Consider the following 27,544-nt stretch of genomic DNA (forward strand, 5'->3'; position numbering starts at 1 on the left):
AAGTTTGAGGCAACATCCGTTGGAAAAAATCCATGGATTTTGTTGTCGGAATGTCCGATCAATGTCCAACCATGTGTACAGGGCATTACTTTCAGATTATGGATGTATCCCTATTCCTATTTTCTTTTTTAAGTTTCTCTCCACATAATGTTAACTTTCATATATGCCATCTGAGTGTGTCGTTAATAATTACCGTAAGTTACCTGTCTAAGTAACTTGTAACTAGTTCAAAGATATTTTGTGTTGACTTGAGTTATTGTTTGCCTGCTTCTTTAAGCCTTACAATACCAGGGGTTGTCATATACTTGTATCTCTGAAATATCTAACAAAAACATTATGAAACAAAGATTTTACATCTCCCATAGAAAGCCCTAAAAAGTAAACCTAAAAATCATTTCCACTGTCAAGTTTAAAGTTACCTTGTAAATAGAGACTTTCTTCCACTTGCACCACACTATAAATATTACAATCTAATTACTTACAATGAACTGTTGCTATAGCATTACACAACAGCATTTTTTCATTATCACTTGGTCATGGAAAAACAATGCAGCAACTTCACCTAGGTATACCCAGACAAACAATTAATAAAGTTTTGCCAAATGGTAAAAAGACACGAACCTTAAATTGTTTTTCTAATACTGTTTGAAACTGGTCAACATAATGATACCTTAAAGGTCCTTATAGTTATCCATTTAAATATACCTTCTACTGAAGTCCTCAAATCCCAAATCATTGCAAATGCTAAAGAGATGTACCCGTTCTTCCAAAATCATTTTTCCTACTTTAGTCAGGGCAATGGCCAATGAGGCACTGGTATACCTTCATAGAAAGTAGATTTCCCAGTTTTATCATGATATCATTTGTATTTCATTGCTGGCAGTTCAGAAAATGAATACAGATAATGTTATACTTTGACAGTGCTACTGTTTTAAGATTGAAAAGCATTCTTTCTTGTCCTGCAGTTGATTTATGAGAGCAATGGGTATTCACGCACTGTACATAGGGAGAGGTCTAAGAAAACCTTCTTTGTTTATGCATTTGCATCATTAGTGAAGCCCAAACAGGATAATATGCTGCTATGTCTACTGCAATAAAATAACTTTGATGTTCATAGCTAAAAATAATGTGGGCAATTTCACTGGTAGGATATCAGTCATCGCAAAGGGTGGATGGTGTTGCTTCTGGACCACAGTCCAAACTAAAGTCACTCTCTGCTACTTTCTGGAAAAGATGTTATGACTTTCATAAATACCAGTGCTCAGCACATAACTTACAAACGCCTTGTTGTTTGACTTGGCCAACACTGGCACATTAGACAAGTCAAGAGCAAGAATGTACAGACTACACTGACGACCTGAGGTTGTCTACAAATCACTTACCAGCTGCTGGTCAATGGGGGAATTGCATCATGATGCCCATAAATTATAGCTGGGTTGTACTGACTGAAAAGGACTGGATAGAAAACTCTTTTTCCTACGGAGGAGAGAAAAAATGCATTTGACGTTAGCCGTTTTTCAGTTAAGCGATAAAAAAACAAGGTCTCAGCTAAATAAAGGGAAGCATTACTAAGGAATTAACTAGCCAGACCTAATTTGTGCAAGGGACAAAACTGGCCAAATCTCAAGAAGGAGCACACTGCTTCTTGTCTTCTGGTCTGTTACTTTTCCTTTGTCTTGTTAGCTTAAATCGATAAATCAATTTAATAATTACCATTTCATAATATAAGCAAAACACTTGTTATTTAATTGTATATAAGTTACACAAAACTGTCTGATCACAATGATATGTGGCCCCAGGGAATACATACTTCCACAGTCTCTTTAGTTATAAATGATCTTATAACTTTTCTTTGTAGTTTAAAGGTTTAGCACACCTTTACTGATTTTGCCAAAAAACATCCCCAAGCATTACAGTGTCCTCAGTTCATTAACATGCAGTGCTCCATTTAGCAAAAGAAAGCTTATTTTTTTATCTAATCATTTCATTGCCTCCCCTCTCCATCCTGCAGATGGCAGGACATCCCGAGCATTGGGTACAAGTCCCCAGAAACTCAAGAATGAGAACTTGACTTTGTTTCCTACCCACATACGTGCAGTCTGTGCTCTCTCACAGCTCAGCATTCTGGAGTGTAAAAGAGAGCAGACTGTGCATGCATGGGTAGGGAATGAAGCCAAGTGGAGAAGTCCAGCCAAAGCTTGTTTGTCTGTACTTCTCCTATGGATCACAGGAGTGCAATTTGTTTTGTACTCCTGTGACTCATCTTCAGCAGAGCACAGATTGAAGTCTGCACTCTGCTGACGTCACAGATATCAGTCCAGGCATCGGATCTTCCCAACAATGGGAGTCTGGATCCACCAGGTGACTGGACTGACACCCGTCTCAGCCTCTCAGTGAGCCGCGGAGAGCCTGAGCCGGCAGTTCCCTGCCCCTCCGCTCCAAACAGCGTGGAGGGAGAAGAGCAGAGAGCTGTGACTGACAGTCTACAGCTCTCTGCTTGGGGAACTGTCAGAACCGAGCAATCAGCGATGTCTGATCACCCGGTTCTCAGTGTAGAGGCGCCTCCAGGGGGCAGATGCAGCAACGGACCGCTGCTGTGCCCACCAAGGTAAGTATGATGGAGAAAACAAAATTTAACCCATACTTCTCTTTTAACCATGACATCGTGTATCCAATGCTAGGCACCTCCTGCCATCTGCAGGATGGAGGGGGAAAGCAATAGAATGAGCAGCTGAAAAAGTAAGCATTATTTTACAAAATAGAGCACTGCATGTTAATTAACTGAGGATGCTTTAAAGCTTGGGGATGTTCTTGGAAAAAGTCAGTAAAGGTGAACTAAGCCTATAAATAATAAATCCATAAGAAATTACTATTCTTAATGTGAGAAATACATTTTTTGCAGTATATGAGGTATAAAAAACTGTCTGGTCAGGAAGATATTTAATGAACAGCATTCAAATTGTAAAAGTGGGCCAGGGAGACACAGACTTCCATAGTATCTTTAGGTATACATTGAAGTTATAGCTGAAGTCAAAATGGCTGCAATAAAAAATGAAATGGGATTCTGTATCTTACTTGACAAGGTCTATGTTTTACTCCCACCATGGGTTGCAAACCATTTTCCTGTCTACATTTTACTGTGTTGTTTTAATGTTCAATGTTTTAAAGTTTTAAATGCTGTTTGTGTCCCTGCTGGGCACATTTACCCCCTCGGTTTGGTGACCACTGTCACTGATGTGGAAATCCAAAATGTTATTGTTACCAGAGCAAAAGTGAGGGAAAAATCCTCTAACTGGAGTTCCTATGACAACACTATAAAATGAGAATTACATTCCCTTTGGAGATATTTCCTCTCATTTCCTGTCATGTTTCCAGAACAGAAAGTGAAGCAATATTTTCCCAGTGGGCACAAGAAGCAAATAGCAGTGCTCTGACAAAGGAACACACCCTGAGTAAATTGGTGGAATCCTTACTCTGGTGCTCAGGTTCCAAAGTGTCCTCCATCCACTAGATACAATACGAAATTAGTAGAGAGCTATGCTATGTATATATGCTATGCTATGTATATATGCTGTGAACAAGGCCACGTGCCGAAACGCATTAGCTTGATTTTTAATCACTGTTATGTCATAAATAAAGTCTTCTAAAGGATTTTGGAGTTGCCAGCTCTCTCTACTAATTTCATATTTTCCCAGTAGGACACAGACAGTAGTATAACTTGATAGGGGTTTAACTCTTACCTATTCTATCCAAAGCTAAACAAAATTTTACAAACACTTTACAGAAACCCTGTCACTAAGTTTGACATCTAATTCAGTCTTTATTCAAAATTGTGATAATAAAAAATAGACTTGATCAGTCCCTATCCATTTTTATTTGCTCCTTTCAATAGTGAGGGGCATTTTCACGTAAATAACAATCTGACAATTCTGGGAAGTGTTAAGTCCTACCAACTGCACTCCCCATCCATCATTCCACCATCTTCTCTATGTCAGGCCTCTTACTAATCTACTTATTTTTGAAGAGTGTTGAGAGCACTACAGGTATCTGTACTGTTCTGCTCTCTGCAAAGTGTTGGATGCTACCAACTTCGCAACCACTCCTACTGATGAGGTTTGATTTACTAAAAGCAAACAGGCTCTTCACTTTGCAAGGTAAGATGCACATTGCAAAAGGATTTGCCCCAAGCATAGTGAATGAGGTGAAGCTCTGCTGACTTCCATTATCCATCAAAAAATTCAGTTTTATTTTTACTTTCCTTGCATGTGCTTCTATATTCTTTGCAAAGTTAAACTGTAAATTGTAAACAATCACCTTATAAAACAACCCATTCAGTTTAAAATAGAATTGATTGATTGATTGATTTTTTTGTTTTCTTTAAGTGCTGCACTGTGTCAGGCAGGGCTGGGGTCAGCCCTTCCTTCTCTGAGCTGGCCCTCAGCTGTCAGCTAATTGTCAGCTCCTTTCTCTCCACAGTGACTCAGTTGTTGATGATATCCTGCTCGTCAGTCCTGGCTACTTAAAGCCATCCAGCTCACTTCATCTCTGCCTTCGCCTTTGGTCGCATCTCAGAGACTTTCTCCTGCGTTCCTGTTGAAGACTTGCTCGGCTGACGTCCCTTCTGGCTCCTGATCCTGCTTGCTGTACTACTACATTGATCTCTGGCTCTCTGACATTGGTATTGGCTGACTACCTGATCTGGTTCTGAACTCTGGCTATGTATTGACTACACTTACTCTGTTTACCTTTTTATTATTATTAAACAAGTGTGATTAACTGTACGTCTGTCTCGGTCTAATTCATGGTTTCTGACACACTGTCTTTTTTATGTTTTCGGCTCAGGGATTTGAATTTTGACCCTTGGTGTTCAGCAGCTAGTTTCAAATAGTGTTATTTTATTGAGCTGATTTGTTTTTCACTTATTATTAAAATAGAAATGAAAGGCAAAACATTTTTGTATAGATATGAAAATACATTATAAATACCCTTTATCCCTTTTTTTAGAAGTGATCACATTCCCTCTTTTCTGAGCTGCATAGAGGCTAGGGGGAGCTAGGAGCTAGGAGGAGGAGAAGCAGCAGCACACTGAGCTTCCCAGTGAATGGTTGTGCAGTGGGGGCATGTCAGGACAAGTATGATCATTGGAGGAGAGCACACTGAGGTCCCAGCATAGCTAGAGTACTGACCACAATGTGTTCTTCTGCTTAGTGTGGTCAGTTTTTTTAATAGAAAAGCAGAAGGACTGGTAGGAACACCAGAGATTTCACATAAAGGAGCATACAAAGAGAACAGGATACTTTCTCATACAAGTACATAGGGTAATAAACTCTTAAAATTTCACCACATTTACTAAGCTTTAGAGAAAATTCCCTTGCAAAATGAAAAATCTATTTACCTTTATTAAATCAACATCACTATGTCAGGCTCCTTACTAATAGACTTCTTTGCTAACAGTTATGTGTACCACAGTTATCTGCACTATTTTCAGACCTCTCCAGTACTTTCTGTGACACATCATCACAAAATGTTTAATACAGCTCTACAATTTATGGAGGAGTAAGTAGGATCCAGACGGAGATCAAGATCTGAGGTGGCCAACTCTCCAGGAACTCTTGAGTCTGGTGTGTGCAGAGGAAGATGCTAGCAAAGGCTGTGCGATCTCTCCAAAGTAACACTACAGCACAGACACACTAGGGAGAGAGGACTGAAGCACCAAGACTGGCAGTGAGAACTTCCCCTGGCTGTCAGCCTTCATCCCCCTAGAGAGAGAGGACATGAGTCAAGCAACAGTGATTTAAACATGCTTGGGATAAATGTACTTCTCTCCGCAGACAAAAATGTAGAACAAAAAAATAAATAAATAAACACACACACATATATATATATATATATATACACACACACATACACAAGGGTTCTTCAAAAGGTTTCCGCAACTCCACTATATATATATATAACAGTGCAGAAATGTTTTGAAGACCCCTCATATATATATATATATATAGAGAGAGAGATTTATATTTATAGAAAAAGTCCAAGAAGTTGCTGCACTTAAAAATTTCCGTTGCTTTATTTGACATAGTCTTGAAGAAAAATTACAAAGCAAGCATAATTATTCCATTATACTTACGCCCTTCCTAAGATCCGTCAAAGCACATCTGAAGGTTTCCCTACAATCATTCATTTATATACAACTTTGTAAAGAACATCACACGTGGAAAGAATATGGTTAATTCATTAAATCCTTCTTGTATTTAGTACTTGTATATATATATTATCTACCATAAACACAAAATATAGCAAATAGCAGCTAATAACTTTATCTCTCCATTCATTTTTTTCAAATATATCCAGGAACCTGTAAGAAATATACATATGTATATAATAATAAACATACACACATATGTAGTTTACAAGAAATAATTTGTCCGAACAGGTGGACATATATATCCACAAGCTCAAACAAATAAATAAAGGTCTAAATCCACATTTAAGCTATACGGGACAATAGTATTTAAAAAATGTATCCAATATACCTCCCTTTTCCTCAAAATCATCTCACGGTTTCCTCCTCTCCTATTTTTCTCTATTCCTTTGGGCCCAAAATGAATTTTATTTATTTGTTTGAGCTTGTGGATATATATGTCCACCTGTTCGGACAAATTATTTCTTGTAAACTACATATGTGTGTATGTTTATTATTATATACATATGTATATTTCTTACAGGTTCCTGGATATATTTGAAGAAAATGAATGGAGAGATAAAGTTATTAGCCGCTATTTGCTATATTTTGTGTTTATGGTAGATAATATATATATACAAGTACTAAATACAAGAAGGATTTAATTAACCATATTCTTTCCACGTGTGATGTTCTTTACAAAGTTGTATTTAAATGAATGATTGTAGGGAAACCTTCAGATGTGCTTTGACGGATCTTAGGAAGGGCGTAAGCATACCAGCCCGAAACGTAATACATTCATATCTGAATCATATTGGCAATTGTCGCCACTTTTTGTCTGGAATAATTATGCTCGCTTTGTAATTTTTCTTCAAGACTATGTGAAATAAAGCAACGGAAATTTTTAAGTGCAGCAACTTCTTGGACTTTTTCTTTATATATAAGGTCGGTGGGAAGACCTGATTGCTGGCACTGAATCTAAGGCTGGGTGCGGTTCTCCTTTGTGATTTAATATTTATATTTATATATACACACACAGTATCTCACAAAAGTGAGTACACCCCTCACATTTTTGTAAATATTTATTATATCTTTTCATGTGACAACACTGAAGAAAAGACACTTTGTTACAATATAAAGTAGTGAGTGTACAGCTTGTATAACATTGTAAATTTGCTTTCCCCTCAAAATAATAATAGCCATTAATGTCTAAACCGCCGGCAACAAAAGTGAGTACACCCCTAAGTGAAAATGTCCAAATTGGGCCCAATTAGCCATTTTCCCTCCCCGGTGTCATATGACAAGGTCTCAGGTGTGAATGGGGAGCAGGTGTGTTACATTTGGTGTTATCACTCTTACTCTCTAAGCTCACTGGAAGTTCAACATGGCAGCTCACGCCAAAAAACTCTCTGAGGATCTGAAAAAAAGAATAGTTTCTCTACATAAAGATGGCCTAGGCTATAAGAAGATTGCCAAGTCCCTGAAACTGAGCTGCAGCACTGTGGCCAAGACCATACAGCAGTTTAACAGGAAAAATTTTACTCAGAACAGGCCTTACCATGGTTGACCAAAGAAGTTGAGTGCACGTGCTTAGCGTCATATGCAGAGGTTGTCTTTGGGACATAGACGCATTAGTGCTGCCAGCTTTGCTGCAGAGGTAGAAGGGGTGGAGGGTCAGCCTGTCAGTACTCAGAGCATACGGCGCACACTGCATCAAATTGGTCTGCATGGCTGTCATCCCAGAAGGAAGCCTCTTCTAAAGACTAAGGATATAAATTACTGGAACCATGTTCTGTGGTCTGATGAGACCAAGATAAACGTATTTGGATCAGATGGTGTCAAGCGTGTGTGGTGGCAACAAGGTAAGGAGTACAAAAACAAGTGTGTCTTGCCTACATTCAAGCATGGTGGTGGGAATGTCATGGTCTGGGGCTGCATGAGTGTTGCCGACACTGGAGAGCTACAGTTCGTTGAGGGAACTATGAATGCCAACATGTACTGTGACATACTGAAGCAAAGCATGATCCCCTCTCTTTCAGGGCAGTATTCCAACATGATAACGACCTCAAACACACCTCCAAGACGACCACTGCCTTGCTAAAGAAGCTGAGGGTAAAGGTGATGGACTGGCCAAGCATGTCTCCAGACCTAAACCATATTGATCATCTGTGGGACATCCTCAAACAGAAGGTGGAGGAGTGCAAGGTCTCTAACATCCACCAGCTCTGTGATGTCATCATGGAGGAGGGGAAGAGGACTCCAGTGACAACCTGTGAAGCTCTGGTGACCTCCATGCCCAAGAGGGTTAAGGCAGTGCTGGAAAATAATGGTGGCTACACAAAATATTGCCACTTTGGGCCCAATTTGGACATCTTCACTTAGGGGTGTACTGACTTTTGTTGCCAGCAGTTTAGACATTAATGGCTGTGTGTTGAGTTATTTTGAGGGGACAGCAAATTTACACTGTTATACAAGCTGTACACTCACTACTTTACATTGTAGACAAGTGTCATTTCTTCAGTGTTGTCACATGAAAAGATAGAAGAAAAGATTTACAAAAACGTGAGGGGCGTACTTACTTTTGTGAGATACTATGTATATATTGAAAAAAAAGGTAGGCTCCGTGGACCTCTGGGTCTTTTCTGCCCTCAACCTTCTATTTTTCTACTGTGAGTAATGGATGTAATTATTTTTATGTCGGGGTACCTTGAGGTTTGAAAAAATCTTCAAGATAAAAAAGAAGGTTGGGGCAAGCTGCTTTAACATCCTTAGTCTGAATTCAAAGATTTTTTCTCCTTTCTACATATTTTTCATAGGCCTAAGTGCTACTTATGGCTCTACTAATTATCCTGGTAGCAAGGATAAAAAAATAATAACATTCACTTGCATCCACTTTTCTTTTGAGAGTAAAAACCTTATGTATTACAATTGCCCTTAAAGCCGTTATTGCAAAAATGAAAACCATCATGCTGAGAATAGTCATATGGTCATAGGAGATACTCCTATCACTGCCGGACAGATCATACCTGGCTGTGTGTTTATTCTGCATGTGTTCAGGAACTCTGCATTGAAGTAGATATCCACATCACAAAAAAACAGAAGGACGTTGTTTCCTTTCCAGGCGCGAGCGCCTACATCTAATCCTTTGCCACGGGAGAATTCCTCGTTCAGCTGAATAAACGTGTAGTTCTTGAAGTTTGCTGCCCTGAAAATAAATAGAAAATCATATACTACTGAAGAATGAAAAAAATGTCATCACGTAACCTGCTCTAAAATTCAGAGTGAAATGTTAGATGTTATATGTCAGTGCTTATAACCTACAAACAAAGAGTTATATGTATGTTTCTGTATTAGCTATAACAATGTCGTTTATAATTAGCAATGTCTTTATACTAAAGAAAGCAATGGGAAATTCTTTACCAAAAAATTGAAATATTTTTTAGTAAAGAAAAACTGAAAAATGATTATACATTTAGAAAGGAATATGGGCTGATAAAACTGACTGAAATTGATATGAACATCCAATGGTGGCTATTCAAATCTTTACATATTTTTGAAAAGCAGTAAATGAGCTTTAAAACAATCCCTCAATGTATACCCAAAGTTCACATTCATACAGTTTAGCTTTTTCTGCTCCCCCTCCTAGCAGTTACTGAGCAGTTCCAGGCTTTTAATCTCTAAGGCTGGCCATACATTATACAATTGTCTTGTACACATTTCCTAAAATCATGTAATATGAGGTCAAACCTAATCACTTTCAATTTGTATGCAATCAGGCCGGCCCTTGCACTACATAGTTGAAGGTAAATCTAAAGAAAATTGAACAAGAAAATTGTTTAATGTATGGCCAGTTGAATACAGGCATGTTAAACCTAAGTCTAAAGTTGGGCTGTAAAAGGCAGTACCACCTTTATCTGTGGGACACGCTACAGTCATTTGTAAGCTGGTCATTTTTAAGCTTAGTGTCTAAGTGACTCCCTGACCACCACCTTAAGCATAAATTCTTCTTAGGTTTGGAACTTAAAGTAGAACTTCATGTTTATTGTCACTTTAAACAGTTAATTTGGGCCTAGCTGACCCAAATATAATGATGTAAAAAGTCGGGCTTACCGCTTCGACCCCATTCAGGAGAATATTATTTTGGAAACATTGACACTGGACTTTGTAGGCACTGAGGTACACATGGTTAAAAGTTAAACATCTTTATTACAAAAAAGTTATTTAAAAGAATATTGGACAGACATTGCTAAAAAAAAATCACAATGAAGATATACATCACACCACCAGTTACATCAAAAATAAAACTTTTATCCTGAATGGTTGGATGACAATTATCAATTTTCCATTAGGCTTGGTGCAGGTTGGTTAAGGTGATGGCTCGGCTCTACATGTTACGCTAATAAGCGAATTCTTCAGGAGCTTAGGCATATAATAGTGTGTTCTTCATAGTTGGATTTGATTGGTAAGAACATAGGCGGATGTCCAGGACACAGCGGAGACTGCAGAGGTATGTCAAACATTTGAATAATCCATAAAGGTAGAAAGAGTATTTAAGCCACAACCCATCATCATCCGTTAGAAAATCACAGTGTGGCAGAGAGTTAAGCAGATATAATCACAGAGTATGAATATTGTATAGTGGCTAGAGCCTTGATGGGTCTAAGGTTAGGTAACCCTTAAGGGCTGCAGTAGTTGGATGGCTACATAAGATCACCATGTGGAAAAAGCCTCCGCATCAGACATCCGCTGCTCCCAGGATCACCCCACGTGGCAATGGTTAGGTGTCAATATTTCCAAATCAGAAATCCAATTAAATTAGGACACAGCATATTTCTATTAACATGAAGTACAATTAAATCAAGGTTGGGTAGCAGGAGAACTGCCTTAGATGTGGTCTACAAGTCAGTAAAAAATGTCTTTGAGCTCAGGCTTTTTTGCAGAACTACAAACCTCATCTGTCTTACCTGGTTATACCCGAGGAGACACTCTGGGATTTTGGACTGGATGAGGCATACAGGGCTAGGAAAGGGATGACCGGCCCTCAGGATGGCATCTAGAAAATAGTATTCCTATATTGAAAAAACATATACAATGCTGTAAAAACAACCTACGTGTTTTGGACGTTAGTTCTTAGTCATGGCCATGACTGAGGACTAACGTCTGAAAAAAATAATAGGCTGTTTTTACAAGCATTGTACAGTATATGTTTTTTCAATAAACGAATACTATTTTTTTGGGTGACAATCTGAGTGCTGACCATCCCTTTTCTTATTCTGGTATGTTGGAGGTGTCAGCAGGTCAGAGCACCGGGCAGAGCTGTTATGTGGGATGGTTGTAGCCCCTATACACCTGTTTTTCCTAGGCATACAGAGTTAATTTACATCTGATGGGCTGTAGCAGTTCTCAGAACAATACATCTTTTCACTGATTAGACAGCTAGAAAATGCCCCTCAATGCATAGAGGGGAATCTGTGACTAGCGACATTAATTCTCATAAGTTCTCCAGGAGACTTTATATTTTGCCTCAAAAGCCTCCCAAAAAGGCTCCCTTCCCACCCGAGGCTCCACAGCAGGCATGTGGGCTGCTATGGCTATAGTTACACCACTAGATGCATGCAATGTACAGTACATTTGTATTATTCAGTGCCAGGAACAGGCATAAACCCTATAGCCCCCCTTTCCCTCCCAACAAAACCTTATTCCTTAAGCCAAACACTTAAGTGCCACCTCAGCATTTAACCCTTTGCCATTCAAGACTTAGTAACAAGTTTGCTTTAGAGCAGAGAGGATAAAAAACACATATTCTTACTGGTGTACTTTAACTTCTAAACTCACCTCAGTGAGCCCTAAGCACATAACCTACCCCTAACACCCTAAACCCTAAAAGTCCTCTACCCCCAAAACCTATCCTTATCCTTACATATACCCAGTGAAGTGTCTGGCCTGAGGTGATACACAGAGAGGAAACACATCCTCCTGCATAAGTTGTACCTGATATTCTGCATCCCTCTCTCCTCTACATTTGTTCAAAGTCCAGTTTTTATAAAGCTTTTCTGAGCAGACAGAGCTAAAGTCACACTCTGCTGAGCTCAGTGAGGAGAGCTCTGACAGCTGATTGGAGAGAAAGGACACACTTCCCCTTTACACAGCACACAGGAACAGAGCTGAGGCTGTCAATCATCTGGAGATCCCTCCCCTGTCACCTTTTTTTCTCTTGGTGTCAGGAAAACTTGCCAGAAGTGATTCAAGCTGATAGAAGAGGAAAAAACGCATCAGACAGAAATGACACTCGGTGCTCTTAATTGAGACAAGTACATACTATAGAGGGATATGCTTTGTTAATATCCCATGTCTGAGGTTTACAACCATTTTAACTTCACACTTAAAATAATATGTCTGTAAAACACAAACACGATGTGGTACTTAGTACCATACTAATGTTCCTTTGACACAAAATGATATTGTCTTTTTAAATTATTTAATAAAGTGACTGATAAATGTCAAAATCTGCTTTGTGTATTTCTGTTCTGAGTTCCCATAAGAAAACATGGAAACCTTTATGAAACCTCAGAAAGTGAGCAGAAGAAAAGACCATCGTTCTTTTGATGTTTGTGGCTTTGCTGTGTTCACAGAAGTCCTTTGTGTTTCGATCTTCCAGTAAAGGACATTTAACTATTGTTCAGAACATTGTAAATTGCATGTCATTTAGATGATTACAGCATGTGCGTAAGAAAAAAAAAACTTAAGTTTATATAAAACCACATTTTTTCGTTAGTTTTGGATAGCGTAGGAAAGGGTTAAAGTCCCCGTTGGGGTATTTTCTGTCTCTTGCTCAAGAGATTTTCCTTCACTACCTATACTGGAGATGCAACAGGAAAGGAGTAAAGTTTATCTTTTATTTCCATTAGACCATATTTTAGGAAACAAAGTGGCTTTTAGTAATTAACCAGGAAAAGACTATATATGCTTGAATAGTCTTTTCAATATAACAAATCATTTTTTTTTATTAGCTTTTTTATGATTGGACATGACGGGAACCTAAAATGTTTCTGATCCTATTTCATTTTTTTTTTTTTGTGGGTGCATTAAAAACCAAGAGTTTTATTATTTCCCTTTTTTCCCGTTGCTGCGAAATTGAAATATAAATCATTTCAATTCATAATTAAAACGCATTTATCAAAGCGACACAAAACCGTCACTAGAAAATCAATTTCAAGACTCCATAGACACAGAATGTCAGTGTTACATATGGATCTGATGTGACATAGTGACACTGAAATACAAAGCAGTTCATTGATTGAGGAAATAAAACATAGCAGTGAACAAAAAAATCAAATATGCAGAAACTTGTTTTTCAGGTGTGTTTTACCTATTCCAACTTCAATACTGTTTCACTGCACAATATAAGTAAAAGTAAAAATGTTACTGTATCCTTTTTAATAACACATGTAAGAATTCTGTTCTGAGAAAATGTATTTTCTCTGGGTGGCATATTCCTTGTCCTATTGCTGTTTGATATTAAAAATGGAACCTAAGGGTCTCCGGGCCAATTGTTTTATTCATTGACATTTTTTATGTCACTTACCATAAAAAAATGGAGTCCCATTGACTGTCTTTTTTATACCTCATAGAATAAAATGAAATGACACACAGGTACTCTTAGGAACTGATCAGACTGCAGCTTTCAGTAGGTAAGTATATCCAGAATAACAAGAAGAGATTTCTGATTGCTTTGTAGGAGTCACCACGCTATGCATTGCCTTATCAATTCAAAGCTTGAAAAGAATATCTTGAATCTGTTTCCTAAAATGTCACTGAAACCTATAAAGCACAATGGGAAAGTGGTAATAGATAGAGATACATTACTGGACAATTTATCTCCTTGTAAACCACAGCCTGCAGCAAACCGATTGTTACGGTGTGTGCCAGGACGAAATTCATGGCATTAGCCTCCCACCAACAGCTGGAGGAAAATGTGCCGCTACTTGTATTTTATAAACTTCAAAGTCAGGGACCAAAACATCAAAGGATGAGAGCCAAGCAAGCATTAAAAACATTATTCTACTCAGAAATAAGAAGCAGTGGGTAGAGTATTATCTATTACAAAAACATGCAAATATGTTTACTAAGTGAACCTGTGAAGGTAGAAATGATAGGAATTCAGAATTTTACAACTTGGCTGGCTGTATGCTTGTCTATGGTAGGCACCCCATTAGGTAATGAATAGGAAAGACCAAACTTGGCCAAGTTTGGTTAGACACAGTACCAAATGGAATTGCTCAACATCCAACATCCACAATCTCCCGTTCAACCCTGCATGCCGGCAGTGCTCGCCCCCCTGCTCCCAGGCAACCCATGCTCGCCAGCCCTCATTTTCCACTCGCAAAATGTGAGTAGGCGAGTGGAAAATTTGAGGGCTGTACTAAGGTATCCCTGTATACAAGTCAAATAACCAGCGCTCAATAGACTGGATATGCTGGGGATAGGTAAGCCATATAAGGGAAAAACCAAGCCATGAAAAAACAGTTCAGTTTATTATCCACATAGTAAAATTATAGGTAAAGGCCAACAATACAACACTGATGTCCTGGGTATTGATGGGCTAATAGAATCCAATCTGGCATGACCGGATGGTGTCACTGTGAGATGACAGTAGGAAATGTGGAGTCGAGATGGACCCTTCAAGAACCAACGTGGGATGCAGATTGGCCATAAGGTATCCCTGTATTCCTTCCCCTGGGGAGAAATGATATCTAGGAATCTAGGGACCCCTTCCCTAAAAGCCTCCCCATCCCCACAAACCTCCACACCATCTTGGGGCATCAAATGTGGAGAAGAGGTCTTTGTCCTTGTCCAATGGGACAAGGTGCTCTACAAAGGGGGGGGGGGGGCTTTGCTGCCTCCCTTGCAGGATACTCCTCAATGTTGAAAGGCATGTGGCTTTGTGTGGTACAAGAGTTGGGAAATGCATGCCTGTTGCCCTCTCTTTCTTGACTAAGCAAACTACTTGCCTGGATAAGGTCCTGGTGGAAAGTATAAAGGGAGCCCTCCATGTTTTCAGATTTTTTTTTTTAAATGCACTGTTCCTTAAAAAAGAAAAAAGGTGTGGGGTTCCCCTGAAATACAACTGGTTGTGTGCTTAAGGTCTAAGGCGAACCTAGCCTTTAGGCAATTCATTTTTTGTGTATCTGTTCTAAAGTTTCATACCTAGAGATCCTGACAGTAAAAGCATGTAAAAATGCTGGCTGACAACATTACATAACGCCACTGCCTTGCAATTAGCAGCAGTGTTGTCGGCCTGCATGAATGCTCCTTCAGTTGATTGTTGGGGTGTCAATCAAGTCTGACAGATAGGCATCCCAACTGATAACTGAAGAAACATATACAACAGATTGACAACACTGCTACTAATTGCTAGGCAGTGGCTTTGCATTGTCAACCTGCAACAGGAAGTGTGCCACCACAGGAAATGGATTGCTATGGCGGCACACGGAGAAGAGGAGCCTAGAGCGTCAGTGGGGGACCCCAGAATAGGAGGATCGCCACTTTGTGCCATTGGACAGAGCAGGTAAGTATAACATGTTTATTATTTCATGTAAAAAAAAAAAAAAAAAAGGGTTTACAACATTTTAAGAAAACTGTATACAGTGAGGTATGATGTGAAACATACTAAAAAATAGATTTAGTGTTTATACGCACTTTAATAAAGAACATTTCATTCAATTTTTCTCAAGCAAATTCACAGAAGAAGCTTAAGCTCAAAGTTTCCATTTTGGCAAAATTTCCTGAAGGCAAAATCAGTAATTTTTCCAGTGGAATGAACTTTGATCATGGCTCGTTTCCATGTTTCCAGAAAAAAAAAAAGGATTACTAGGAAATAAAATATAATAACATGCTTTAATTTTTTGATGGCTACTGTGAAATATAATACAAGTAGATGTTTGTACATTCTCATACTAAATGTTGTGTTCTTTACAGGTTATTAGAGGTAAGTTTTGAGATAGCAATCTTCATGTACAGATGAAAATGATGCAATAGTACAATCAATAAGCCACTAGGTGGCACCATACTTCACTGGAGTAGCGGGTCTCTGCCTTGCTTGTCAGCTTACTTCATGCAATAAGGATCACATTCATTATTGGGCTAATATTTATATAGCTGCAAATGTGTTTGTTGACTAAGTACAGCAGTAGTTTCTTTGTGGCAAAACAAATAATTGCAGTAAATGCATCTAATACTAAAACTAATAATAATTAAAAAAAAGATTTATAATTTATTAAGATTTGGATGCAGAAGCAGATGACTTTTACATGAGTGCGGGATATTGTAGAGACAGAGTTTTAGTGTTGAACAGTCAGTTATTCTAACCGCATTCTTTTATATTTTATTTTATACTGTAACCATTTCTCTCATCATTTTATCTCCTGCCTAGATATTTTATTATCACTTCAACTGGCTCCAATATCTTCTCTCTATCACCCCAAAAATTGTCAGTTCACACCTAGTGATATTGTAAGAAGTAATAAGTTGTGTCCTGTTGTGTCTCAGCAGTGCAGTGCAGCAGACAGACTGTTAACAGGTTACCATTTTTTTTTTCCCTACTATCTCTTAAAGCTCTTATGCCGCGTACACACCAGCGGACTTTACGGCAGACTTTGCCCGGCGGACTGGATATCGTCGGACAATTCGATCATGTGTGGGCTCCAGCGGACTTTGTTTTCTCAAAAGTTGGATGGACTTAGATTTGAAACATGTTTTAAATCTATCCGTCGAACTCGAGTCCGGTCGAAAAAAGTCAGCTGGTCTGTATGCTAGTTCGACGGACAAAAAGCCACGCTAGGGCAGCTATTGGCTACTGGCTATGAACGTCCTTGTTTTAGTCCGGTGTACGTCATCACGTACGAATTCGACGGACTTTGGAGGATTGTGTGTAGGCAAGTCCGTTCATTCAGAAAGTCCGCCGGGCAAAGTCTGCCGTAAAGTCCGCTCGTGAGTACGCGGCATTAGGCTGCATTCACATCTTAACATTCTGTCATGCTGCAATGCCATATATTGTTAATGGCACCCCAAACGCAGCAAGCAGATGTGATTTTTTTTGCGCTCCAGCGCAAAGCTCAATGACCAAAAAGAGCTTCTTTGGTGCATTTTTCAGGCATAGGGCAGCCGATTCAAACAAATGATCAATCAGATAAAAGTGAAGCGTTCCACTTTTATCTGATTGTTTTTTTCAGTTTATAGTGATTGATTGAACCTATAGGTGGTAGCAGCTCTACTCATCTTTCTATGGTGTGATATATTTTCTGTCTTTTGTGATATTTAATAGCGCAAATGAATGCACTGCCCTATGCGTGTGGCGTGAAAACTTGCAGAACGGCAAAAAGTGCGCGTTTATGCAATGCTCAGATGTGAATACAACCGTAGCCTCCCTGGCGGTTTTCCTGAGTGTGGCTCGGGGTTAAAATTCAGGACCATTAGCGGTAACCCCGAGCCACACTCGGGATCGCATTGCAGGATCCTGGGGCGGCGTTACTTACCTTGTCCCCGGGATCCTGCGATGTCCCCCGCAGTGTCCGAGGGCTCCGTCCTCCTCTGAAGCCTCTCCGTGCCAGGCTCCATTCCCTGCGAGCGGCGCGACGCACGGGGGCGGAGCCTGGCGGCAAATTCAAAAAAATGTCAAAATCATAACACATACAGTACGGTAATCTTACAGATTACCGTACTGTATGAAATGATTTCACATCCCTTTTGTCCCCAGTGCTTTGTCCCATGCCCTGCATGTAGTTTTATATGATATACACTGTTCTTTCTGCCTGGAAACTGGAGATTGTCCATAGCAACCAAAAAGTGTCCCTTTACGTCAAAAGTGGCTTTAGACCAGCTAGAAAACAGCGATAATAAATTAGAACACTTGCAGAATTGAGCGATAGTGAATTGTGGGGAAATTTATTTTATTACTATTTTTTTTAATTTTTTTTAATTATTTATTTTTATTTATTATATTATAATTTACGTTTTTGTGTTTCAAACTTTATCATATCCGGGATATCTACTAGACTCTGGTTTGGACAGATTTAAGTGTGTTATTGTTAAGATTTACAGACCTACAATATAAAACGCCAAATTTCCATGCAAAATAATTGTACCGCTTTCAGCACCTAAAATCCGAAATAATCATACCGCCAGGGAGGTTAAAGTAGAAATGCCATAAAACTGTTTTATAATGACAATACACAGAACTGAACAAACCCACAATGTGCTCATGTTTGATTTTCATGGTAAAAAGTGTGAAAAATGTAGTAAAATAACATAAGAAATAGGGCATGTAATATTGGCACTGATATAACAAAGTGACTGCTATCTTTTAATGATCTTTTTTTTTACAGATGGAGAAAACTTGACCAATTTAGTACTGAAACGAAGAGCAACATGGAGAGTGTGCAAAGTGCAGTACATAGTACACTGCAGTATTATACAATCACACAGTAATCCGTTATACACATCAACACTTTGGGCTTGATTTACTAAAGGGAAAAAGACTGTGAACCCTCTTCAAGAGCAATTGCTCCAGAGCTTGGTAAATGAGCAGAAGCTCTGCTGACTTCTATCATCCAATCATGTGCAAGGAAAAATGCAGTTTTTTTAATTTTCCTTGCACGGGATTGGGTAATCTTTGTAAAGTGAAGCCTTACCTCATTTACTAGGCTCTGGAACAATTGCACTTTGCAGAGGGTAACTACACCCTGCAAAGTGCACAGTTTTTTTTGCCTTTAGTAAATCAACCCCTTTATGTCACTAATACTAATAAACAATCATTTTACAGATCATGTCTGTTACATCCCATAATTCTCTGTTGCTATTACCATCCTCAGGAATAAAATAGCATCCCCATGATTGACTAAATGGAGGTTTTAGAAAAGCCTTCCAACTATAACGTGAATCTGAAGGCATAAAAACTGCTCCTCCAGCAGATCATCCCTTTACACCAAGTCAGCCATCTTTGTTATAGGACATGCCAACGTGAGCACTCAACTTATGCCGGAGTATGAAAAGGTTTGTAGTGCCGTTTAAAGCTGGAGGGTTGAGTGTTTCCCCGCTCAGGATGTGGGAGAGGACGTCTAAGTTCAGTGATCCAGGATCTGCTGTTCCAGACATGCCCCCTACACATTTCACCGCGTCTACCGAGGCTTGGTCACACAGCTCATAGGCCAGACTACTTCTTCTTTCAAATCATTCCATTTCTTACAGAAAAATAATCATGCACTTAGGTATTTGATAGGAGTACAAAGCTCCAAAAACAATGTATAGTATATACCAGGGATATGCAATTAGTGGTCCTCCAGCTGTTGCAAAACTACAAGTCCCATCATGCCTCTGCCTCTGGGTGTCATACTTGTGGCTGTCAGAGTCTTGCTATGCCTGATGGGATTTGTAGTTCTGCAACAGCTGGAGGTCCGCTAATTGCATATCCCTGGTATATACAAACATCTGGAAGAACAAGACTGTAAGAATATGCATTAAAGTGTCTGTAAACCTCAGACATGAAATATGAACAAAGCATATCCCTCTATAGTGTGTACTTGTCTCAGTTAGGAGCACTGAGTGTCACTTCAGTCTGCTGCTTTTTCCTCCGCTATCAGCAAGAATCACTTCTGACAAGTTTTCCTGACATCAAGAGAATAATGGGGACAGGGCAGGGAGCTCTACTGATTGATAGTTCCATCTCTTTTCCTGTGAGCTGTGTGAAGGGAGGTGTGTCTTTTCCCTCCAATCAGCTCTCAGACATCTCTTTACTGAGCTCTGCAGAGTGTCATTTCAGCACTCCGCCCCCTTTTTTCTGAACTCTCAGACACGTTTTAAAATTCAGTACTTTGAACAGAAGAGAGGGCAGCAGATGAACAGGTACAACTGTTATGGGAGGATTTGTTTAATCTCTGTGTATCACATGAGGTCAGACACTTCACTAGATATATGTAAGGGTTTACAACAATTTTAAGTTAGAACTTCAAATGCATTTGATAGTAATACTCAATAGCATTGCTGTCTAGATGTTATATATCTAAAAAGGTGCCACGGAACAATTGATGCTCAGGATAAAACTGCAATATAAGAAATATCAATATTTTATTAACACAGAAGTATTAGTTCAAAGAGTTTACAATAAAATCCCTGGCATTATTTAGTATTAACTGAATGTGAACTTGTCCAAATGGGGGGGGGGGGGATTACTTTATCCACTTGGACAATTAATAAAGCCAGACTGACACTTTTATTTTGAAATCCGGCTGAATAAATAACGAATTCACCTTCATATATGAAATTCTAAGAACATAATGGCTTTTCTGAAATAGTGTTTTAATATAACATTCCAATATGGTACTTGATGAGCAAAGCAATGTAAAAGTGAATGATATTCCGGTTAAGATTTCCGCAGTCAGACTATTTTTACTGAGCTGATTTTTATTGGAGGGAAAGTGTCACTGGGGGGTTTGTTTAGAATTTGTAACTTTATGTATTATAATCAGGATTAGATAATGACATAAAAACATTTTCTTTAGTCATATATAGGTTGTGACATATTCTGTATTCCCAATCTTACCCAGTAGTTTACATTTTAGCCTGCTTTTTACATGTTTCTAGGATAATCTGATTTGCACTGGTGAGACAAAGAGCCTGTTGTTTACAGAGCCCAGCCCAACATTATACCATTTTATTATACAATTTCTCTACAATTTTTTTTTTTACTTCAACTATGTAGTGCAAGGGCCTGCCTGTTTGGATACAAAATCAAAGTGTTGTTATGGTTTGACCTCATATTTTATGGTTTGGAAAATGCTACAAGAGAATTGTATAATGTATGGTAAGCCTTAAGACAGCCATAGATAGATCCATTTTCTTTCCTGCAACCATAGGTGGCAGGAAAGAAAATTGCTAGATTCTGCCATCAACAGAGCTATTTTGTTCTCCCGGCAGGGGGCGGGGGGAGCTGTCCTCACTGGGAGAACACAGTGATTACTGCTAGCAGCTATAATAGCCGCTAGCAATAATGGCATGTAAAATCCGACTGGCTGGTTGTACCCAAGTTAATTGATTGATCAACTTAGGTATATTCAGCCTGGCCGGCCATGGTTTGAACCGTCTCTGGCCGGCTTTAGTCACCTCTATCCCGTCTCTCCTGCTCTTTTTTAGTGGGAGCGCACATATCTGCATGTCTTTGGAGGACAGGCGTAAATCCAATGCAGTTGAGCACTTTGTCCCCTGAGAATACTAACCTGGGGGATGCCTTCCAGGCTTGAGAAGAAGCTGCTATAGATATCAATCACCCGCCTTAATCGATCAATCTTTCTGTAGACAACCTTTATTTAATGGTGTTCACCTACTAAAGGAGTAGATATTGCCCCGCTACTACTCCAGAGTAGGTTCTAAATCAGTTGATGATAAGCTTTAGTTTTTCAGAATTCATTCATCAAATTATCCTCCACCATCAATGTTTGGAATACGTATCAAATTATCAACAGCAAAACAATATAAATTATAATACACACTGTATATTTAAAGAATGACATTGAACTGTAGGTAAACTCTAACAAGGAGCTTGTCTTTTTGTTACCCCTTTTGGTCTGGTAAATACAGAATACCATTGAAAATCTTTTCTTATACATGAAAAATGTAAAAAAACACCCGTTGATCTTGCCAGAAATATTGTGACCTGACAAGATCCTTAATTCTCTACCTTTACTGACCCTTATTAATGACAATGGGGGTTATTTACCAAAGGCAACTCCACTTTGCACTACAAGTGAACTTTCAAGTGAAGTCGCTGTAGATCTGAGGGGGGACATGCAAGGAAAATAAAAAACACCATTTTAGCTTGCACATGATTGGATTATAAAATCAGCAGAGCTTCCCCTCATTTCAGATCTTCCCCTCAGATCTACAGCGACTGAACTTCCAAGTGCACTTGTAGTGCAAAGTGGATTTGCCTTTAGTAAATAACCCCCATTGCTCACTAAGTACTATGGAGGAGAGGAGCAGGATTCTGTAGCTCTATCTTTTTCCTGATGTCCTTATACAGAAGGGTGAGGATGTGTTATCTTCCTAGGACTGAAAACTCGCTACTGGCAGAATCTCTTGTTTTTTGTTTTTTTTTACAACAGCCACGGTTTACAACAGCCGCGGTTTACAAGAGCCACGGTTTACAACAGCCACGGTTTACAACAGCCATGGTTTACAACAGCCACGGTTTACAACAGCCACGGTTTACAACAGCCACGGTTTACAACAGCCACGGTTTACAACAGCCACGGTTTACAACAGCCACGGTTTACGACAGTCACGGTTTACAACAGCCACGGTTTACAACAGCCACGGTTTACAATAGTCACGGTTTACAACAGCCACGGTTTACAACAGTCACAGTTTACAACCGCCACGGTTTACAACAGCCACGGTTTACGACAGCCACGGTTTTTCATTTTTTTTCCTGGTCTGAATGCCTGTTCTGGCTCATTGACCCAAAAATAATGCAGTCAGAGACAGCCAGGCTAACAACTTTTTTTTTTTTTTTGAAGGTCAACTGTACTTTTCTCAATACTGGCTTCTTTTAAATAGTTTTCAATAAATCCCCTTTCCTAAACAGAATCACGGCCCAGAGCTGAAATGAAATAAGGGCTTAAAGTAACACACAGTTCAGTTGTTCATATGTCAGAGAAATGTATTATGTGTTATAGTTTTCAGTCGTTTCCCAGGTCATGAAAACATTAAGATTCCTATGACAGGGAGTATAAATTTGCAGACAGGAGATGACTCCACAAGACTGTGGTTTGCTGAACATGACACAGTGGAAAATGCAAGCGTCTTCTGATTGGACCGGAGGGACTCAGTGTAGGATTTATGTAAGAAGAAGCCGCGGCGGATCCTCGTTTGATGGCTGCATCTACTTCTCTGCTAAATGTAACTGGAGGTAAAAATGGCCACAGATGTATTCCTGTTTTATATCTGCCCCGCCCAAATGATCTTATTACTTTAATCTGAACATCATAAACATGGCATGGATCTTCTGCCTAGTAATTGGTAACATTAGTAATTAATAGATGAGAACAACAGTAATTAATAATGATGCAAACTACTTTTTTGCTTACAACACCTGTAGTTCTAAAAAAATGCCACATGTATTTAAACATCTTGTATTTCCAATATGTTACAGCTGTGTAATGTCTAAACAGTATATTCAGTCTTATGTATCCGTATGATACTGCCATAAGCTAAGAAGACATCAAATATTCAGAAGTATTCATGAAAGTGTATAGTGTGCACAGCATAAACTAGTGGCTTTGGATGCACACTTGGTTTCTGTGGTAAAGGGAAATGATTTGCACAGCTAAATTGCTTATCCTTCCATGAGGAATAGACCCCTTGCTTCCTTAGAATTGTGATGGAAGTAATAAGATGCAGATACCTTCTATTCTAAGAATGCAATCCTGTAATATATATACTTTGAAGGGTTTTTTTGTCCTAGGACTATTGCAAGGAGGAGAGATAAATCCAGAAAACAAATGGGGATCAAGAAAAGCTTTAGTTTAGACTCAGTTTGCTGAGCAATATTTCCATTTTGAGCCTGGTGACATCAGAAGAATATTTGAAATACGCCCTTGATGTAGGATTACGGGCTCATTTACAGCTTTGCCTTATAGTGTACAGTGGGGAAAATATATGATCCCCTGCAGATTTTGTAAGTTTGCCCACTTACAAAGAAATGAAGGGTCTATCATTTTTATCATAGGTGTGTTTTAAATGATAGAGACCGAATATCAACCAAAAATCCAGAAAAAATATGATACAAATGTTATGAATTGAGTTGCAGTTCAGTGAGTAAAATAAGTATTTGATCCCCAAGCAAAACATGACTTAGTACTTAGCGAAGAAACCCTTGTTGGCAAGCACAGAGGTAAGACATTTCTTGTAGTTAGTAACCAGGACCAGTGACCTGACACATCTCAGGAGGGATTTTGGTCCACTGTTCTTTACAGATCTTCTTTAAGTCCTTAAAGTGGATGTAAACCCTCCATATACCCAGTGAGGTGAACAGCCTCAGATGATACACAGAGATGAAACAAATCTCCCTACATAAGTTTTACATCCATATCTGCTGTCTTCATCTTTATATACTGTTTAGAAAATGCACGTCCTGTTAGAACTTTCTCTTCCTGGTTCTCCTGTAGGAGGAGATCATTGCTAGAAACTGTGAGACAGCTAATTGGAGGAAAGGCACACACCCCCTCCCTATACATGCAGAGGTTGCCTTTGAATAGTTTAGCTGTGTGCTAATCTATGTATAGCAACCTCCCCCAACACACACTTCTATCCCCCCTCTCAGAGAGCTTGTCAAAAGTTATCAGGCTGATAACAGAGGAATGGAGCAGGACAAAGCTAAGGGATACAGTGCTTTGAAGAGAGATAAGAAAACACTGCAGATATATGTGCCCAGCTCACATTTCATGAATTGGGTTTACATCCACTTTAAGGTTTCTTGGCTATTGCTCGGCAACCCAAAGTTTCAGCTCCCTCCATTAATTTTCTATAGGATTAGGGTCTAGAGACGGGCTAAGCCACTTCAAGACCTTAATGCGTTGCTTCTTGAGCCACTCCTTTGTTACCTTGGCGGTATGTTTTGGGTCATTGTCATGATGAAAGACCCATCCATGACCCATCTTCAGTGTTCTGGCTGAGGGAAGAAGGTTCTCATCTAAGATTTTACAATACAAGGCCCAATCCATTGGCCCCTCAATGTGGCAAAGTTGGTCTGTACCTTTTGCAGAGAAACAGGCCCAAAGTACAATGTTTCCACCTCCATGCTTGACCGTAGGGATGGTGTTCTTAGGTTTATAGTCAGCATTTTTCTTCCTCCAACTAAAGGCCATAACTAAAGTCAAATTTTTTTTTTCCAGTTTTGGATGGAGTGGAAAGGGATTAGAACACCTGACAGTTTTTTGTTGCTCTCTGAACCTGTTTTTCATCCTCTCTATTTGTCCCATTTACCATTATCATTGAAAATGAAAGCAAAAGAAAATCCCAAATTTTGGGTTGTCCCCAGAAAAGTAACAGAGGGGAAATCCTCCAATAGAGACACTGGTTCTGGAGGTTCCCAAGGAATTCCTTTAATTTGCAGGGATTTCCTCTCATTTCCTGTTTTGGCTATGAGACAGGAAGTGAAGGGAAATCTTCCCAATGGGATACAGATGGCAAATAAGAATCTGACAGGTGTTTTAACCCTCTAGCCACAATGAAAAAAAAGTGTTGCCCATAGTTCTACTTTAAGTACCTCTTCTCCAGGGAGAATAAGTTTAATGTTTTCCTTAGAACTAAAGTCATTCAGCCCCCTTATTAGCTTTGTTGCCCTTCTCTGGATTCTCCCCGGTTCAAGCGCATCCTTCCTGGGAACTGGCTACCACAACTGGACATTATACTCAAGATGTGAAAAAAAGAGAGTTTTGTACAGTGGTAGAATTATAATGTATCCCCTGAGTAGATACCCTTTTATTGCATGTTAATATTCTGCTAGCCTTGCTTGCTGCAGCCTGGCACTGCATGTTATTGCTGAGCCTGTGATCTACAAAACCCCCCCAGATTCTTTTCCATTCTTCATTCTCCTAGAGGTTCTCCCCCTAGTATATACCTTGTTTTCATATTTTCATCTCCTAAGTGCATTATTTTACATTTATCAATATCGAACCTCATCTGCACTATATCTGGCCATATTATATTGAGGTACTTTTGTAACATTTCTATATCCTGTTGTTGTTAAGTCTTTTCCCTACTTAAATTTGGATTGTTAGCAAACACTGAGACTGAACTATGAGGTGGTATTGAAAAGTTTCAGGACTACTGTAGTTTTGTAACACGCCAACATATGGCAGAGCACAAGGCTGCATGCACCGTCACAGGAAGCACCGACCTTCATAAGTCAGTGTGCCAAAAGACATCGTCCTGTGTACATCGGGAGCTGTGCAACTGGTACTAGTCTGACCACGTGTGTTACCATGTCTGCTATTTCATTATGGACAGCAAGTTAGAACAAACATGAGTTTCTCGCTGGAAACAACATAATCTGACTTCCACAGGATTTGGCTCCTGTGGACTTCACCCTCTTCCCGAAGATGAAGATCCAGCTCAAAGGTTGCCATTTTGACACTATTGCGGAGATCCAGTGCGAATCGCAGAAGGTGCTTGACACGCTTCAAAAAGAAGACTTCCAGGGCACATTCCAGAAGTTGCAGGAACGCTGGGATCGCTGTATTAACGTGCAAGAGGAATATTTTGAAGGTGATAGTGTTTAAATGTAGATAAATAAAGTACTTTCTTGTAAACAGAGCTAGTCTCGAAAACTTTTGATACCATCTCGTATTTATTCCAACCTTTATATTCTTTATGAATTAGTTAAACGGAATTGATGTTGACATCTAAAGAACTAGCAACTTGTTCAAATCTCTAAAAGGGAAGATTTTGTGTCATACTTACTTAGAGGTGTTCTCCAGTATAGTTTTTACCTCTTGAACCTGTTCCTTCCCAAAGTACACGACTGTGAGATGGACTCTCTTGTCCTGGTTAACCCCCCTGGCGGTATTCCCGAGTCTGGCTCGGGTTGGATTTTACATACCAAAAGCGGTATCCCCGAGCCAGACTCGGGATCGCATCGCAGGATCCAGGAAGAGTTTACTTACCTTGTCCCCTGGTTCCTGCGATGTCTCCCTGCTGTGATCAGCGAGCCGCTGTGTCTCGCTCGATTCACAGTGCCGAGCTCCGTTCCCTGCGAGCGTTGCGACGCGCGGGGACGGAGTTCGGCGGTAAATTCAAAAGTGAAACACACAGTACAGATACAGTATACTGTAATCTTACAGATTACAGTACTGTATCAAATAATGACACATCCCCTTTGTCCCTAGTGGTCTGCCCAGTGTCCTGCATGCAGTATTATATATATAAAACTGTTCTTTCTGCCAGGAAACTGGAGATTGTCCATAGCAACCAAAACTGTCTCTTTACATCAAAAGTGGTTTTAGAGCAGCTAGAAAAAAGCGATAATAAATTAGAATCACTCGCAGAATTGAGCGATAGTGATTTGTGGGGAAATCCGTCACCAAACACTAAAAGTACCAAAAGCTAAAATTCTGCAACTGAGCAAAGTTCAGTGTTTTTGATTTGATTACATTATTATATAATTTTTATTATTATTATATTATTATTTGTTATAATTATTTACAGTTATTTATTATATTATAATTTTTTATTTCGTTTTTCAAACTTTATCATACCCGGGATGTCTACTAGACTCTTGTGTGGACAGATTTAAGTGAACGATTCCTA

At 39.3% G+C, this 27,544-nt stretch overlaps 1 protein-coding gene and 1 long non-coding RNA gene across 2 annotated transcripts in view; both read right to left on the reverse strand.

The window, feature by feature from the left end:
* The window catches only part of LOC141130067 (uncharacterized), a 587,573-nt gene that overhangs the window by 498,565 nt on the left and 61,464 nt on the right, over nt 1–27,544 (reverse strand).
* Nucleotides 1,399–26,793, reverse strand: LOC141126574 (uncharacterized). Its single transcript, XR_012241412.1, has 3 exons — nt 26,699–26,793; nt 9,211–9,389; nt 1,399–1,476 (listed from the first exon to the last, which is right to left on the reverse strand). It is a non-coding gene; the product is annotated as an uncharacterized lncRNA (long non-coding RNA).

Source organism: Aquarana catesbeiana, linkage group LG02 (assembly GCF_042186555.1).
Source record: "Aquarana catesbeiana isolate 2022-GZ linkage group LG02, ASM4218655v1, whole genome shotgun sequence".
NCBI classification, from domain to species: Eukaryota; Metazoa; Chordata; class Amphibia; order Anura; family Ranidae; genus Aquarana; species Aquarana catesbeiana.